This window comes from Prenolepis imparis, unplaced genomic scaffold, assembly GCF_030444845.1.
Source record: "Prenolepis imparis isolate NDT839.2.m4 unplaced genomic scaffold, iyPreImpa1.0 SCAF_2, whole genome shotgun sequence".
Taxonomy (NCBI): domain Eukaryota; kingdom Metazoa; phylum Arthropoda; class Insecta; order Hymenoptera; family Formicidae; genus Prenolepis; species Prenolepis imparis.
The window spans coordinates 20404354-20420907 of NW_028141160.1; the positions used below are offsets into that span (position 1 = coordinate 20404354).

The 16554-nt window shown below is 31.3% G+C and overlaps 1 protein-coding gene and 2 long non-coding RNA genes across 5 annotated transcripts in view; 2 read left to right on the forward strand and 1 right to left on the reverse strand.

Annotated features, from left to right (window-relative positions):
• LOC145932593 (uncharacterized) overlaps nucleotides 1–5448 on the forward strand; it is a 74346-nt gene extending 68898 nt beyond the window's left edge. Inside the window, exon 4 of the long non-coding RNA XR_014424742.1 lies at nucleotides 5258–5448. This is a non-coding gene — a long non-coding RNA (uncharacterized LOC145932593). The remainder of the gene's footprint in view (nucleotides 1–5257) is intronic.
• Nucleotides 1–16554, reverse strand: part of Dop2r (dopamine D2-like receptor) — a 226487-nt gene that overhangs the window by 184164 nt on the left and 25769 nt on the right. The gene's annotated exons all lie outside the window — the stretch shown is intronic.
• LOC145932591 (uncharacterized) overlaps nucleotides 16057–16554 on the forward strand; it is a 213563-nt gene continuing 213065 nt past the window's right edge. The window contains exon 1 of the long non-coding RNA XR_014424740.1: nucleotides 16057–16106. This is a non-coding gene — a long non-coding RNA (uncharacterized LOC145932591). The remainder of the gene's footprint in view (nucleotides 16107–16554) is intronic.

The window sequence follows — 16554 nt, forward strand, 5'->3', positions numbered from 1 at the left end:
TTAGTTCTATCTTTTTTTTATAAATGTTGATAGTATAAAATATATATCTAAAATGGACGCATTGTAAATTTATAACAATACAATTGTACAATCAAGCATCGTATCAAATGAGACAAATGTGGATAGAATGTTTATTTCGAATAAATGGAAACAACTGAAATGGATTGACTGTTTTACAAAATGTTTTGTTAAATCAAAATGCATCTAAAGCGCAACAGCACGATTTTTTTCAACCGATAAAGCCACAATAATCAAAATTCTGTTCCGCAAAGTTGCATCAATGCAATTGTCGAATATTCGCCGAGAGATCCACGATAGCCTTGCGGCAATTTATCATTTTACCAAACACGTAAATAGTGTATCTAATGAAAAACTATGCTTGAGGTAGACGTATTTCGTATTCCAGTCAGATGTATATTACAATTTCTGGAATTGCGCCGGAATTTCATTTAATGAAAATTATTTGTTTCGTAACAATGTATTTTAGAAATTTACAATTCTCTCGAGCTGTGTAGAAAGTACAAAGCTTGAATTATAACATTATACACAACGTATTGCATAATACGCGTTATAAGTACGCTTATTATAAAATAATATAACTGTTAGTAAAATAAATTCTTTATATTATTATTATTATTATTATTACGTAAAAAACATGAAACTGTAATATACATAGTTTGCGAGTGTCGCAGAAAGTCATATACATATATCATAAATGAAAGATATAAATATATGTATATTCTGATATATGAGAGAGAGAAAAAAATAGCAATATATATAATAGAGATTGTCGGTGCGGCAATATTTATATTGCAGCAAAATTTAAAATAGTTTTTACGACTATGAAATTTTTGTGCGAAGTTTACTATTCTACTGTACATAATTGTGATACTCTATATTTCAATAACCCAATCAGTAAACGCTTAATCAAGCTTCTCTCAAAATAATTGTTTCGTGCAGCACCGTCTTTGTGTGGGGAATGTTATAGATTGTAGATATTGCAAATACGCTTTACATATCGCTGTAACAATAGATATTTCGCGATCAATCAAAACTTTTTTCTTTTAGCTAATTGATTTACGATACACTAAAATCATTCTGGACTTTTATGGTACTGATTAAAATTTAGTGGTGGACATCATTAGAGCGTCGTTCAAAATGATAAAGGGTTTAGAGCAAAATAAAGAAAAAGAAAAGAAAGAGAGAGGGAAAGAGAAAGATAGCGAATAGAAACAACAGTCTCAGTTGTTCGCGGTTAAAAGATCAGAGAGACAATCAGAGAGGAAAAAACAGAGATGGAAAAATAGATGCGGGAAGAGCAAACAGCAGTTTGAAAGTAGGGCGCACATTTTGACGGGAATGTCGTCCCAACTTCAGTGAAAATTCTCGACCAGAAAGTACCAAACATTCTGCGCCACTAGTAGTGAGCTCAAAAAGAGATAATACTTTAGTTAACCGTATGCAATTTGTTCGAGAGTGACTGTATTTACTAATAAAACGTAAAAACTTGAAAATACGACACCAAATATATTTTTCGATATATATTTTTATAAAAATTATAAATTATCGTATATCATGCACATCTACATATGATAATATATTGAATCGAATATATTGTACTAGAAATATGCATAAAGATATTTATTAAATATCGCGTTTTATACTGCACAATTTATTGCTTTAGATGAGTATCAACATATCGTTATCTCAAATCAGCAGATTTTTGCGAACAAACTTATAGCTCAAAAGTCTTACGAGCTCATAAATCTATAATGAATATTTTCATCAAGAAATAATGGATTTTTTTATCACTTTGTAAGTATTAGCTTCATTTTGCACCGTCGAGACGAGAGATGATATTTGCGTAGAGGGATTGCAGCTTAAAACTCGAGGGGAATGCACGTACTATAAATCGCGAGTCTAGAAAGCATATTCATGCGTGAAATAGTAAATTTGTTGCATTCTAAGCGCAGTTCTCTCTTGTATCGTGGCAGTAAAAGATGATCTTCTTGCCAAAGGGCCACAACTAAAAATTCGTAGCGCACGTGTTTTATGCGGATTTATTCATAGAATTTTTTCGCAGCATATGGAAAATACTAAAGAGTGTTTGATATTTCTCTCTTTAAGCTAAAATAATTTAGACTGTTTTAAGATTCGGGAATGCAGCTTAAAAATTTCAAGTATAGCTTGTAGTCTCATTAACAAGAAAAGTGTGTTCAGATCGTTTTCTGTTAAGTGACGGATCCATTTACCTTTTAGAAACTCTCATAAATTTTCTCGATGGTTTATCGAGACAAAGATCAAGCTCAGAACAAGGACAAGTAAAAGAGAATAAGAGCGAACAGTTTTTGACATCAAAGCGTGAGTAGAGTATCAGATATAGATCAAATATTCGATATTAAGGCTCGAGATTCGCTCGCAGTATAAAAGGGAAGAGAGCCTTTCTTTAAGCGAAAATTCTTTCCGTTAACGAGGAAATACTATATAACATCATCTTATCTCTTATATAATTGTGCTATCAAATCCGTTTTAATCCTTTTACTTTGATAAACGTTTACTGAAAACCCCTTTTTCATACAATAAGAAAAAAATCAAATTTCGATTTCTCTAAGGAGAACAAACTTAAATATTGAAACCTTATCGAAAGCTCATAAATAGCTTGCAATTTTGAGCTATTTGCTGTCTGTTTCCGTTTTCCAGCTGCACAAAAGGTGCCTCACATAATACCCGCGTAGATCCCTGATTTCGGGGATGTATATACCAGGTACATCGGCACACGTGCATCTCGTACGCAATGGATGGTTACCACTTCATTAACAAGTTACCCATCGGCAGCCTATCGCGGAAACCCGATCGCGGTCTGATACAGATACGGCCGATCGTATAATTTAACGGACTGGGTGGGCTATACGTACAAACTGTGGAAATGTCGATATTTACAGCGCGGCGACTGTAATTCAAGTACGTATGGAGAGGCGGATGCGCGCGGATATATCATGATCGCGCGAAAGTGCTTCGCGATTCGATCGGCTTCAAGCAAGCTGGGGGTAGAGGCTATCGTATTGCACGTGCAAGTCGAAAGATAACGTCGGTATCGCGCGACCCCGGATGCTGGAGTGCGAATTTTCCCCGAGTTCTGTCTCGCTCGGATATTTTGGCCATCCTCCAGACTCTGCACGAATAATGACGAGCCGACCGCGTCGCATTTAATTAGGTCAGAGAGTACGCGAGCCGAAATTGTGTGTATATCTTCTTGATATATAACTAATTCCACCCTTGCTAGTCAGCTGCCTGCACTTATCGCTCGTTTTCCGATACATCGGATCGCGTTTCTGTAACGCTTACGAATCAATTTGCGCACAGAGAGAGAGAATGAATTAATAAACGCAGTCAGATATTCCTGCACGAATAAGCAGTAAAAATGCGCTTTAAACCAACAGTTACAGATCGTAGCAGCCTCGGTAGCAGCGTATATAAATTATCTATATTTATATATCTATATTTTGTCAAGGCATATAGAATAAAACGGTATAATAAAAAGGAATAGAAATTGGGAAAATTTTGTTAATTTTAATGATATCCAAATGTCTTAAATTTTATTTTTATAAAAATTTTAATTTCGTAAATTTGTAGTACGGATTAATGTTTAAAAATATTAAATTACATTCAGCTTTATTAAATCGATGAAAGAAGAATTCGACATTTAAATATCTAGAAAAAATAAATACGTCAAATGTATTAATGTGATATACAGTATCCTATTATATATATTACATATTTTAAATACTGGCATTAATGTTTTGAATTTAAACACCGCAGTTTTAGTAAGCAATCTATAAAAAACTGAAAAATTGAAATAAGCATTAAAAAAGCAAGTAATATTTATTTATGAATTGTGATTACTTAGCATGTGTAATCCTTTATTAAAATTTTTTGTGTACTAGAACAACACAAACGCGCGCGCCATTTTTCGGTTTTATGTTTAAAAAAATGATATTTTAAAAAAAAAATAATATAAAGTTTGTTTAAACTCGATTAATTTTTTTCACAGAAATTAGCTGATTAGAGCGTTAATTTGCTAATTAAATTTTAAAATAATAATATGTTAAAAAATTAAAATAGTAATATGTTGTAAATAATATGTTATAATATCTTATTCTCGATTATAATATTTTTTGACAGAAATTAGCTGATAACTGTCAAAAATATTAATCGAGTTTAAAGTATTATATAACCTATTATTTAATACATATTATATTATTTTAATTTTTATAACATTATTTTAAAAATTAATTAGTAAATTAACGCTTTAATCAGCTGACGCTTTAATCATATATGTCATGTAGAGCTTCAATTAATTTTTTTTCAGTAGTAATACAAGACATTAATCAGACGTTCTGATTGCTCGGTAGATACACAAATTATCCAAATTAATTATTATACAACAAATTAATTATTTTTTACAATAATCAAGCTTTAAATACACAAGACATCTCGAAAACATTTCTATGAATACGAGAGAGAAAATATTCTTGCGGAGAAAGAGACATTCTCTCTCTCAATGTCTCTTAATCCGCTGATTTTTCTGTCAAAAAATATTAATAAAATTTGCTAATTAAATATTCTAGCTTACCTATTTATATTTATATTGTGTATGTTATAATTTGCTAATTAAATTTTAAAATAATAATATGGTAAAAGTTATAAAATAGTAATACGTTGTAAATAATATGTTATAATACCTTATTCTCGATTAATATTTTTTCTTTCTAAAGCTATATCTTTTCGAACGAATCTCCTTCGAGTTTTAATTAATTATAAATATTATATATAAGTCATGTACATAGTATCGCGCGCGCGTTATCAGAGTGAAGTTGCCGATGTTTGTAGAATAGCGGCCATTACCGAAACGCCGCGAGTATCAGGCAGTTGGAGCTACGTCCCGCTGTGATTAATTAGTAAGCATAATCGTTAGAAACGATTTCTAACCTTTGTATTGTAATATTTATCAATCGCATATCATAATTTCAACGTTAATATGTAGTCGTAATTGTTCGAAACGCATATTTCGCGAAAAATTCGATGCCAAAAATCTCTTGCCAACATAACCCAACTTAACCTGTTTTCGCGCGCGCGAATGTGTTGCGATCCGTGGATATATCTATTGTTAATTCTAGCTTACATATTTATATTGTGTATGTTATAATGCGAAATAATAAGATTATTCTAATATATGTATGTATTTTATTTGTTACAGATAGCATTGCGATACACAGTGCGATTCACGCGTCGTGTCGGGAGTGCCGTGTAAAGTTTCGCGTGTCGGGAGTGCCGTGTAAAGTTTCCGGCAATCGTAATTATTCGTATTTTCGCGAGTGTCGTGAGTGCTACCATGGACCAAGAGAGGAGGAGGAGGCCCGGGGAGGCATCGGGCGACATCGGGGCAACTGTGAGGTATAAACATTTATATACAACAAAATAAAACATTTTTTCTAAACTGCATTGTTTATGAGATATTTGACCCACACATATGTATATACATAATTTGAATATTTTGTTTTCAGATCAATGTGCTGTGTACTACACTCCGCTATTGCACGTATCGGTGAGTATATATCTTTATATTGTATATGTATATATTTATGCATCATTGTTTTTACATGGATGTAATAATAAAGCCCGGAAAAATTTCAAATATCCCGAAGAAACATACACACATCTCTGTAGTTTTACGAATATTGTAGTAGCGTAGAAGCAGAGCTTCGGGCTAAACTAAATTCAGTCACATTCTAGACTAGATATTTAGCCGGTGCATTTATAAATAAAATTGTTCTCATTTTTTTTGCCCTAATTAATTTTGATACGTTTGTTTGAAATCGAATTTTACAGTTTTTTCAATTTTTTTATCGAAAAAGCAAATTATGATTTGTTTCAGCGCTCAGTCTACCTTAGAAAATATAAGTAATCATAAAAAATCGCAAGATAGAATATAATAAAGAATACTTCAGTAAAATATAACAAGCGAAATGCAATAAAACTGGGTTGCAGAAGTAAATTGAATAGTACAGACGATGTAATATAAAAGTCCATTCTTTTTATCATCTAGATGATAACTGGTATATTATAACAATTACAAGAAAAAAAATTGCGAGAAATTTTTGTTGCGAATAATATGCGTCACGCACGCATTAGTTAAAAATAATTAAATTTCTCGCTACAATTTAATATTTTTTCGGTGAATCTAATGGAAAAGAAAGAGTAACTTCAAATGTTCAATATTGTCGCTGTAGTAAGTAAGGTTGCTTCGCGCGGAAATATAGCATGACCTATTTGCTCTGATGCTTTTGCAGTATCGTTTCTCTCGCTGATCGAAGTTTCTACGTAAGAGAGATCTCGCACTGAAAAATACGATTCTGTAACAAACTGACTTTTCTACCACTTAGGAAACATATAAGGATGAAGTTATTCGCTGAAAGGTACGCGGCAAAGCAGGCGCAACCTTTTCCCCGGGTTCGTTCCTTTTTTTCCTTTTTTTTCGTTTTTGGCGTCTATCGCGCGCGCAGATGTTAGAAGGAACTTCGGCATTTTCCACGATTTTCCCATTTCAATCTGATATCAACCAGTCCACCACATGATTTTCGAGTCCTTTGATTCTGCTTCAGTTTGACATGGGTTCTTAGGTTGCTTTTGCGTAACGCCTTGCTCTTTTCGTGAATTCTCTCTGGTCAGAATGTCGCGCGTCGCTTTTCGAGTTGCAGCAATCTAATCTCGCCATTCCGTTCTCTCCATCTTCCTCTCCGCAAATACACAACGTAAATATTCTTGTAGTTGCAATACTATCAGATTTCATGTCATGCTGTAGAATTACTGCAATTTTCTCTCAGCAACAATTAGCTTCTCTTACCTACGGAGATTTTTTTTCTACAATTTTAATTTTGATTTCTTCTTAGGATAAATTTGATCAAAAGTCGCTACTTTCTTGAAGATTTTTTTATGCTTCAATAATCTCGACCAAGTTAAGTCTCGAACTAAAATTTCAAATTAATATTAAAGTTTAACTAAAATTAACTAAAAAACATTATTTCACAATATTAAAATTAATTAATTATTTGCATGAATCGTCTATATAATATGTAATTAAGTTTGAGTATATATTATTAATCTTCATTCGCGTATTGATCGAAAATGGACAATAGGTATTATATGACGAATTTAGATTTATAATTATACGGCAATGTTATAAATTATATGTTAATGCATACAAGAATACCTTTGTACAATGTTATACATTGTATAGCATACATACATTAAAAATTATGCCGGAAAATTATTTGCAAATAAATAAGCAACGTCAAAGCATAAAGCAATATTTCAATATAATATGTTTATAAGCTTTCCATCCAAACATATTGAGTACATGCGCAAAAGTTTAATTTTCTTCAATTGTTTGATCACACTTTGTTTATTTTCGCGCAGTTTACGCTCAATATGATAGTAAATAAATCTCTCAATATCTTTTTGAATAATTACCATTGATCATATCCCTGTTATTTGATAGATCGAAAATTTATTAATGGTACAAACACGAAATTGCGCTACAATCAGAATATAAAATAACATATATTTATATATTAAAATTTGCACTTTGCATGCACAACATCTATATTAAACCTATAAATATGTAATATTTTTAAAAATATTAATAGTCAATTAAAATTCAGATTTTACTCATGTTATAGATTAAAATTTAAATAATATTTTAAACAAAATAATAATTAGGACATTTTATTTTAAGAAAAATTTTAAAAAGGGCAAATATCTTTATTACCTTATTTTTCTGTTAATTTGTTTTTCTTCAGCAATAATTCAAACTTTAAATAATTAAATTTAAAATATATTATATATTTATATAAGCTGTAAATATATAAATATATATAGATTGATATAAAAATATGATTGTTTATAAATATTTTATCTTTAATCAATTTTCAGTCAATTTTGTTCCACACAGATCGTGATATGTGAATAATAACAATTTTTATTGTTATGAAATTTTCTAGAGCTATATAATCAATCTCTTAAAGAAATATATACGCCGTATATACTACAATACTACAATACTACAGTAATAGATAATAAAACTGACGAATCAAGTTCGTACGTCTATCTTTTAAACGTGCTCGTAGAAGTTTCAACTTTCAACTTTCTTGATTGTTCGCTTAGAGATAAAAAAACTTGCATTTCGTCGATCAGCAAAAAGCTGTACGCCGGAATTTTTTTTGTTACGAGCTATATATTTTATTGATCACAACCGTTTTGTGGATAAAATTGAAATTTTTTCTTCGTACGCTTTTTCATTGATTTACGTTATGATGCACGTGCTTCAACTTTACCGATCACATCGCAAAACTGATATGCGCGAATGTTTAATAACTGTTGCAAATATAGCAAATTGCTATGACATTTATGACTTAATGGTTTTGTCGCAAGAAAATCATGATATATATTTGCAGCCAGTAATGTTGAATTTAATGCAATCTTTTTCTATAGAAAACATACATATAGAAAAAAATATTCCATGAAACTATACAAAACACGTATTATGTGCGATTATCTGTTTGTTTCGTGACTGTAACAAATGCTGCTACGTTCTATAACTTTTATTTATGCCGCAAGAAAATCACGGCACATGGTATTTATAACCAGAAATGGTAACGGAACAAACTAACTCTCTTTGTTCTTGTTTTCATTCGTTGACCTAATTCCCGGGCTTACTCAAAAGCTTACTCTTCAGTTTATCGCCACGCTGTGAGTTGAAGCGGAGAATACATTGGGTGCACCTTCGATATCGTAATATAGAGGCGTGGAAAGAGATAGGTTGGATAAAAGCCACCGTCGGCTCTAATTAAATATCCGTTTATTACTTAATTTTCGCCGTGGAAAATGAAAAGATGATGTATGCTGAAGGGAAGAAAATTTAATAACTTCGTCGCGAAGCGACGCGTTCAAAGTATTAAAAGTATCTTTCATGTATGTATGTATCTATTGCGGTTGTACAAGCTACGAGCACAATGGAAGATATTACATTTTGACAGAAGAATGTTGCACATTCCACGCAAACAACGCAAATACCATATACCTCCGATCTTTTAATATAAGCTTAATCTTGTTACGAGTTTGTTTCACATAAGTAACATTTAAAATTTTACATAACATTTAAATATGTATAATCCGCCTAAGTTTCTGTATATAAACGGAATTTTCATTTAAGCTTTCCGTGGGATCTCAAAGCTCTCTTACAAATAGTAACATCCAGGGGATCTTTTGTTTATTTTTTGCTTAAATCCTAGATTATGACTATGGAAAATATGTTTTTATTATGCATTCCTATACAATTATTTATGTGCACTATTATGCAAGAAATTTTATTTTATAACATAATTTTCGGAATATTCTATACGGATAAAATTCATATTTTAAGAGATGCTTCATAGAGAATTTACATTGTTCTCAAATAAAGTTAATTTTTTAAAACTTATAAGTAAGAAGTTTTTGCAAAATTTTCTTTCTCTAAACCGTTCTATATATTTAGAATATTTAAATATTGATCATGTATTTTATCCGTGCTATAAAAATAAAAGTTAAGCTTGATAGAATTAGTGAAAGTATATACTTGTAATAAGATTAAAATTAAGATTACATAATTATGTGTTTTGAAATTCTCTAATACATATACATATTGTATATATCTATATGTGTGTATGTGTGTAATTTCTCTAATTGATGTTGAAAATTATTTCTTCACGTTTGCGAGGAAATCCAGAAACATTAACTTAACTTAACTTACTTTGCGAGCCGCGGCACTAAGTTTAGAGCGAGGGACTCATTGTTAATTTGTCAAACTGAAACTCTCGGCCTAACTTGCACAACTAAAGTCAGGTTGGATGAGGCGACAAACTACCGTTGCTCATCTTACGGAAGAGATTTATATGCGCAGTAACTGATGCTACGGATGAGATTGCATATGAACGTATCTCATGAAGTTACTTTGTTGCCTAAACGATTCAATAGAAAAGCATTAAGTTTTTTTTCTTTTGCTATATACTCCGATGATTAAAGTTTATTACGTACGCGCCTCGATAATGATATTTTCATATTTAAAATATGGAATCGAGAGAATCGCGTAATATGGCAATATATCAAACCGCTACATTTGCGAAGATATATAATACTGTCGAGACATGGAAATGTGGCCATTTGCATACTGACTGTCATGAAGAACTGCAAGAAGCCAATTGAGCATAGTTCCTGGCGTAGCAAGAAAATACAAAGTCCGCGAGGGAAATTTATCGAGCGCTCGTTCCATTAGAAACGATATTTTTTCCTTACTCGACGATATTTCTGACGCCGCGTCTTGAAAGTATCGTGCAACGGGTTTCGCGAAGATGTAAATTGCGGCCTGTTATGATCCGATTGAATACGATCGACTTTTTTTCGAAACCCCATTAGATCCGACTACATTTTGCGTCGAATCCGTGTTCACGTTTACGTTCATTTTTTGCGAGTCAGTTATTCGTCAAAGATGATGTAGACTCTCTCGTTTTATGGCTGCGCTCGAAACGGCTCGCTGCAACCTTATCGACGTAACCTTATTTTAAAATGCAATGTCTGAAAGCCAATATTGACCTTCTATCTTCATAAGCCAAAGATACATCGGCCTTAAAATAAAAATCGTCTTTGTGAGAATAGATTTGAATAGATTCATGTGGATTTGTGAAATGTGTCGCACGATGTGTCTAAAATTATGTTCTTGGAAAATCGCCTAATCTGCTAATTGTCGCACGACATAAATGTGATGTTAAATAATTTTCCTATTGTTACTTGATCATTCTATAAAGATATAGAAATGCATCGCTACATTTAATTAGTATAATAATAATATATTAATTCTTAGTAAATATTTAAATTAGAAAAAAAAGACTTTTAATATTTTTAGCTTACGAGCTAAAACATATTTCTTTAATATACACATATATATAGATTAGAAATTGAAAAAATTATTTTAATGTATCAAAAATTTCATAGAAACTAAAATATAAAAACTTTTAAATATAATCACTTACTTACGAAAAAGACAAACACACATAAATCAGCACGGTTAACAAATGCATAATAATAATGAAGAAAATTTATATATAGAAATAAATTCAAAACTTAATTTTTTATCTATATATAAATTTTCTCCTGCTTTCTTCTCAAAAGTATATATTTTCTATTAAACACAAAAGAAAATATAATGTGTTTTGCATTTCCTAATTACAATATTTAGTGCATCTGAAGTCTCTCGTTATTTAACTTGGCTTGTAATCACACGAGACGCGAATGATGCAATGAGATGGCAAATGTTGTCGCGCGGCGTACGATAGAAATTCATTCGTATCGACACGCGCAGAATCTAACCGAGTTTACTACGTACTCGAGGGTTTGACTGGTCGGTTATGATTGCAGTCACACCTGGAAGTTATCGCATATGCCGTCAACGCGAGTTTGAACCAAGAACACAATATAATTTCATGACACTTGGCAAAAAGAAAGTTATGCGGACGGAATCGCGAAAACGGTCGCTTTAAATAGGAAAATAAAGTTGCCTGCAAGCTTTATGACGTATCGCGTTTTCATGCGACCTTTCCCGCAATGCTTGAGTTAATCGTTTGTTAGTGCGACATCCGCCGCATGTAGTTGCATGAAATATTCCGTGACAGAAAAAAAAGAAAAATATGAGTGCAAAATTAAAATTTCTAATATTAGTAAATCAAAAAAGTTTTAGCCCATGAAGATTTTCGTTTCGATGATAACGATGTATGATTTATATTATTAACGTAGAAATTAATATTTGTAAAGACATATTTTTAGATAACCTTTGAAACATCCTAAAATGCAACATATTAAAAAATTTGTATTTTATTTAAATAATTTTACATTATTTTTACATTATTATTTTTATTAACTCATTATTACTTTTTTATTATTATATCAAAGAAATAAATTAAACTACATATATATAATGCAAAAATAATTTTATTATATTAATACAAAATTTAAATTGTCTCTTTAGAGAATCTCTTCTCTAAAAAATTCTAGTTGTCATTTTTTTTCTTCTCATCATCGTTTTTACTTGCGCTTTTTTATATAGCTATAAGATATATTTCTGTTATATCCCCTTTTTTGAAGCAATATGTGAAAGATACTTCTAAGGTGATACGAGCATTTTGTAGGTTTTTTATGTACAGATCGAAAAGCAAGAAGAAAGCGATAACAAAATGCATTTTTTGAAAACGTGCAAGTTTTTATAAAGATATAAAATAAAAGTCGCACAGCCTTGCAAGTTATATTGCATAACTATAAATTATGATTTCCGATTCCATAACGATATATTTTGCGTTACCAAGTAAAGCTTGTAACTCCTGCGGCTAGAAAATTCAGCTTTTGATTTATGTCGCATAAAAACGCAAAATTGAATCTCTACGTCTAATATAAATCAGTCTCAAAAATGGGATTAGCCTGACATATCGAGAGTGCTTTTCCATCAACGTCAGCGCTCGTATAAAGGCTCGTTTCGTCGATATGTATGTAGAGTCCACTGCGGAAAATTGTCGACAGTAAACGATAGATTATCGGCGCTAGAAAAACTCTTGGCATTCACTTATGTCCGCATATTGGTCGATTCGAGCGTCATCTCCCACCGTATCATTTAGCTTAATAGCGATTACGCAATTGAATAGTGATGCTGTCCCGTCAAATCTAGTCGAGTACGAAAGGTCGGCGTAGGATGAGTACGACCCAATTTATTTTGTCTGCCAGTGAGAAAGTTTAATGAAGCATGTCATCTGTTGTACATCGATTTATACGGATAAGTGTCACACTGAGCAAACAATATGTTTTAAAATCATAAAAAATATAAAAGATAAAATAATTGCATACATTTATTTAATGTTATACGCTTTGTAATAATTATTATTGCGATTTATATACACATTCTCTCAAAATTCAGAAAAAGTATTACAGAACTTTCACCTGTTCTTTCTTTTAGCTGTGAATACTTCAATAAAGTTTGAATCAATTCTTCCTTAGCAAGATATTGAGTAAATATTATTTTTTTAGGTTTTTTATATTCAATTTGTTATAACAAAATTCACTTTAGATTGATTAAAGACAGAGAAAACAGAGAACAAAAAAATATCCTTCTATTATATATTTATTAGCTTTTCAACTTTTACTATGCTTTTAAATCATTTAAAATTCATAAGTTAGTGATGATTCGACATTTTAATGAGAAACGAATCGACTTGAAAAGAAATGAGATAATATCGATTTAAATACTGCTGATGGCATCAAAGAATTCTCTTTATTTTATTTTGCAATCATTTCCCCGCTCTTTTATTTTTCATTGTTTTCTAAAATCATGGATAAATATCATCGACTGTTATGAATAAACTCATCGGTCGGAATACGATGTAGTGCCCATTGTACAACGTGAATACGACTATTGAAAATTATGGAGTAAGAACTGAAATCCATTTTATCGCGAGTAACGAGGGTCTCGATAATGTCGTTTTCGTTGTGAATCGAATTTGATTTGCTGTTTCTGATCGCGCAACCGGCAAATTTCAAAATCACACTCTTTGTTTCCGTTTACAGCGTGCCATTCGAGCGTAGATAAGCATATTACAACTATTGCAACTTCATCAATACAGAGGACGATGCAAGGTATCGAATCAGCGACATCGTCGTATCAGATTCGCGTGCAAATGCGAAAACGTAAATGCGGTAACGTGAACGCGCGCTCGTAACCTACGTAACGCGCTGCGTTAAACCCAATAAAGTTTCGTATTAGCATTAACAACGTTATCGGAAAGATTGGAGAGAGGCTGCTGCTTTTTTTTCCCCTTCTCCCATTCGGTTTCGCCTAAGCAAAGTTTCAAGAGCCCTGTGCAACTTAATACTATCTCGCCATTAAACGCGCGAGCAACAATTACGTTAGATCAAAGGCCTTTCCGTTTTTAACGACTTGTCTGATAACTATGTGGTAACTATTCTACTGCCGTATTTACGAAACGTATAATAAAATTAAATTTTTTTTTATTATAAGAAACTTCTTCATTGATACGAGAGAGATTAAAATTTTTATTAAATTTGCTTTCACTTAATCCGGTTAGCTTTTCTTGATTACAAGCAAACTGTTACCAAGCCAATTAAATATATCAATTTATGCCAAAGTGTTTTGAAGATAGAGCAATTATTTAAAATTAAACTAGGAAAATAATGTATATATACGTGCTTCTAATTAATTTATATCTATAATCAATATTTATATATTATAAATATGTAAAGTCAACTTATAATTACGTAATGTTAGCTTATAATTTTAGGCGCGCGCGAGAAAAATTCAATATAGAAAGATATTATCTCTTAAAAAGAAATTTTAAGTTGTATTACAATATTTTCTAATATGACGCGCTCCCATTCGATACACCTTGATGGAAGGGCTTAGTACTTTGAAGATTTATCCTGAAGGAGAAACTAAGTACTAACACAATTTTTATAACGACTTTTTATTAAAGCTTATAAGACCCGTTTTTTTATAGCCTTTTATATTTTTATTGATTATTGCCGATAGTCACACCTCCAATGCCGATGGGATAGCTCATTGAGACGTAGCTGAACAATGTCTCAATAAGAAACGTTCTGTTTCGACAAAGCGGCTCCGTCTGAATTGATTAGAGTTAGGTCGATTGCTTAATGAACGCAGTTGGGATCAATGTCATTTGGGTTCCTTCTCTTATCTCGTCTACTAGCTATGATGATGCCAGTATAGTTAACTATATCCCTTTGATGTCATATATATATATATATATATATATATATATATTATTGATAAGTAAACCAAGTCAATTTAGCCCGTACTTCGTATATGACGAGAGGTTGATCTCCCATTTCCTAGACTGTCTAGATTGTTAGCATCAGAAATGGATACTCTTCTCTCTCGTCACGTTTATCTGCCGCTATAATATCACCTGTTTTATAACACTCTGGTGTCTCATAACGAATCATAGCTAAAGGGGTTTGAATAGCTCTGAGATACGAATACACTCGAAAACGAAAGTCCGAACGAATCCCATTTACGTCGATCTTGTCGATCAATTTTGTCTTCTTCCGCTTCGAGTTTTAGTTCTTTGCTCGAAGTTGTTATCCCGGTTCATTGACTTGAAATACGATCTTTGAGTGAAACGGAATATTGGTTCGTTTATTTTCTCAGTCGCGTAACTCATATAAAATCGCGCTAGAAAATAAATTGAGCACCCGGTTTTCAAAGATGAAACTTTATTTCGTCGCATATTAATCGGTTTAAATTTTGGGAGTGCTGTGCAAATTATCGCGTATCCGTTTTTATCATGTCGCGGACAGTCTATCTCGTTTTAATTAGTTTGGCAGCGCAAAGTGTTGCGCTTTAGTATTTAACATATATATGTGCAAAAATGCGCACGCGATCGTTATTAACATTAACGTAATTTCACGAGTGAATGTAATGCGCTAATGTTTGATGAACTTGGAGGATGGATTCTGAGGATTTGCATTTTGAAAAATCTAAAGATTTTGAGAGGAAAAGGAAGCTTAGGAAGCATCAAACGATGGCAGAGCAACCTTGGAGTGATTAATTTATTTTACTTGTATATTATGTTTTATTCATTGCGCATGCGTGTCTATTTTTATTTATTTAATTCATTTATTTGAATAACATATAATTAGACAAGAATTAGAGAAAAATACTTTCACATATGATAAAAAATTATTTATGATATAAAAACATATTATTATATCATATATCATATAAAACTCAAGCTTAAAAAGAATAGTTCTTTTAAAAATTATATAATTCCATTAAATAAAATCTATTTGAATAAATTTAAAGTTCGATATGTACAATAATATATATTTTCCTAAAATATTATTCTTTTGGATACTGCTATAAATTGGATTTTATATTTACATGTTACAGATCACCGTAGCTTCTACTTCTAATTAACTCAGCTCTTGAGCATCAAACGGTGAGTGACAAACTTTTATTTTATTTTAAGGTAGCAAATTATTTATGAAAATTATATATCAAATATGATATCTCCATATATATGGATTAATAACAAAATAAAAATATTATAGATAAATATCATAGATCCATTGCCTTAATTTTCGTACAACAGAGATGTGATAGAGACATACGCATTACGGAATTTGTATCAATTTTAAATAGCAAAGTTTCTTTTGTCATATCCTAGAATAAAATTTTATATTAGAGTTTAAAATTATATTTTTAAATAATAAATTTATATAATTATAATAATAAAACTAAATATTTTTAATTTACTTAACAAATATTCTATATAACGCGATAGATATTTGTATTTGTACATATATAATGTCACATACTTTCACACATACACATAGTAGAAACTGTACAATAGCACAATAATGTATTACACAGGCTTGGTATATATA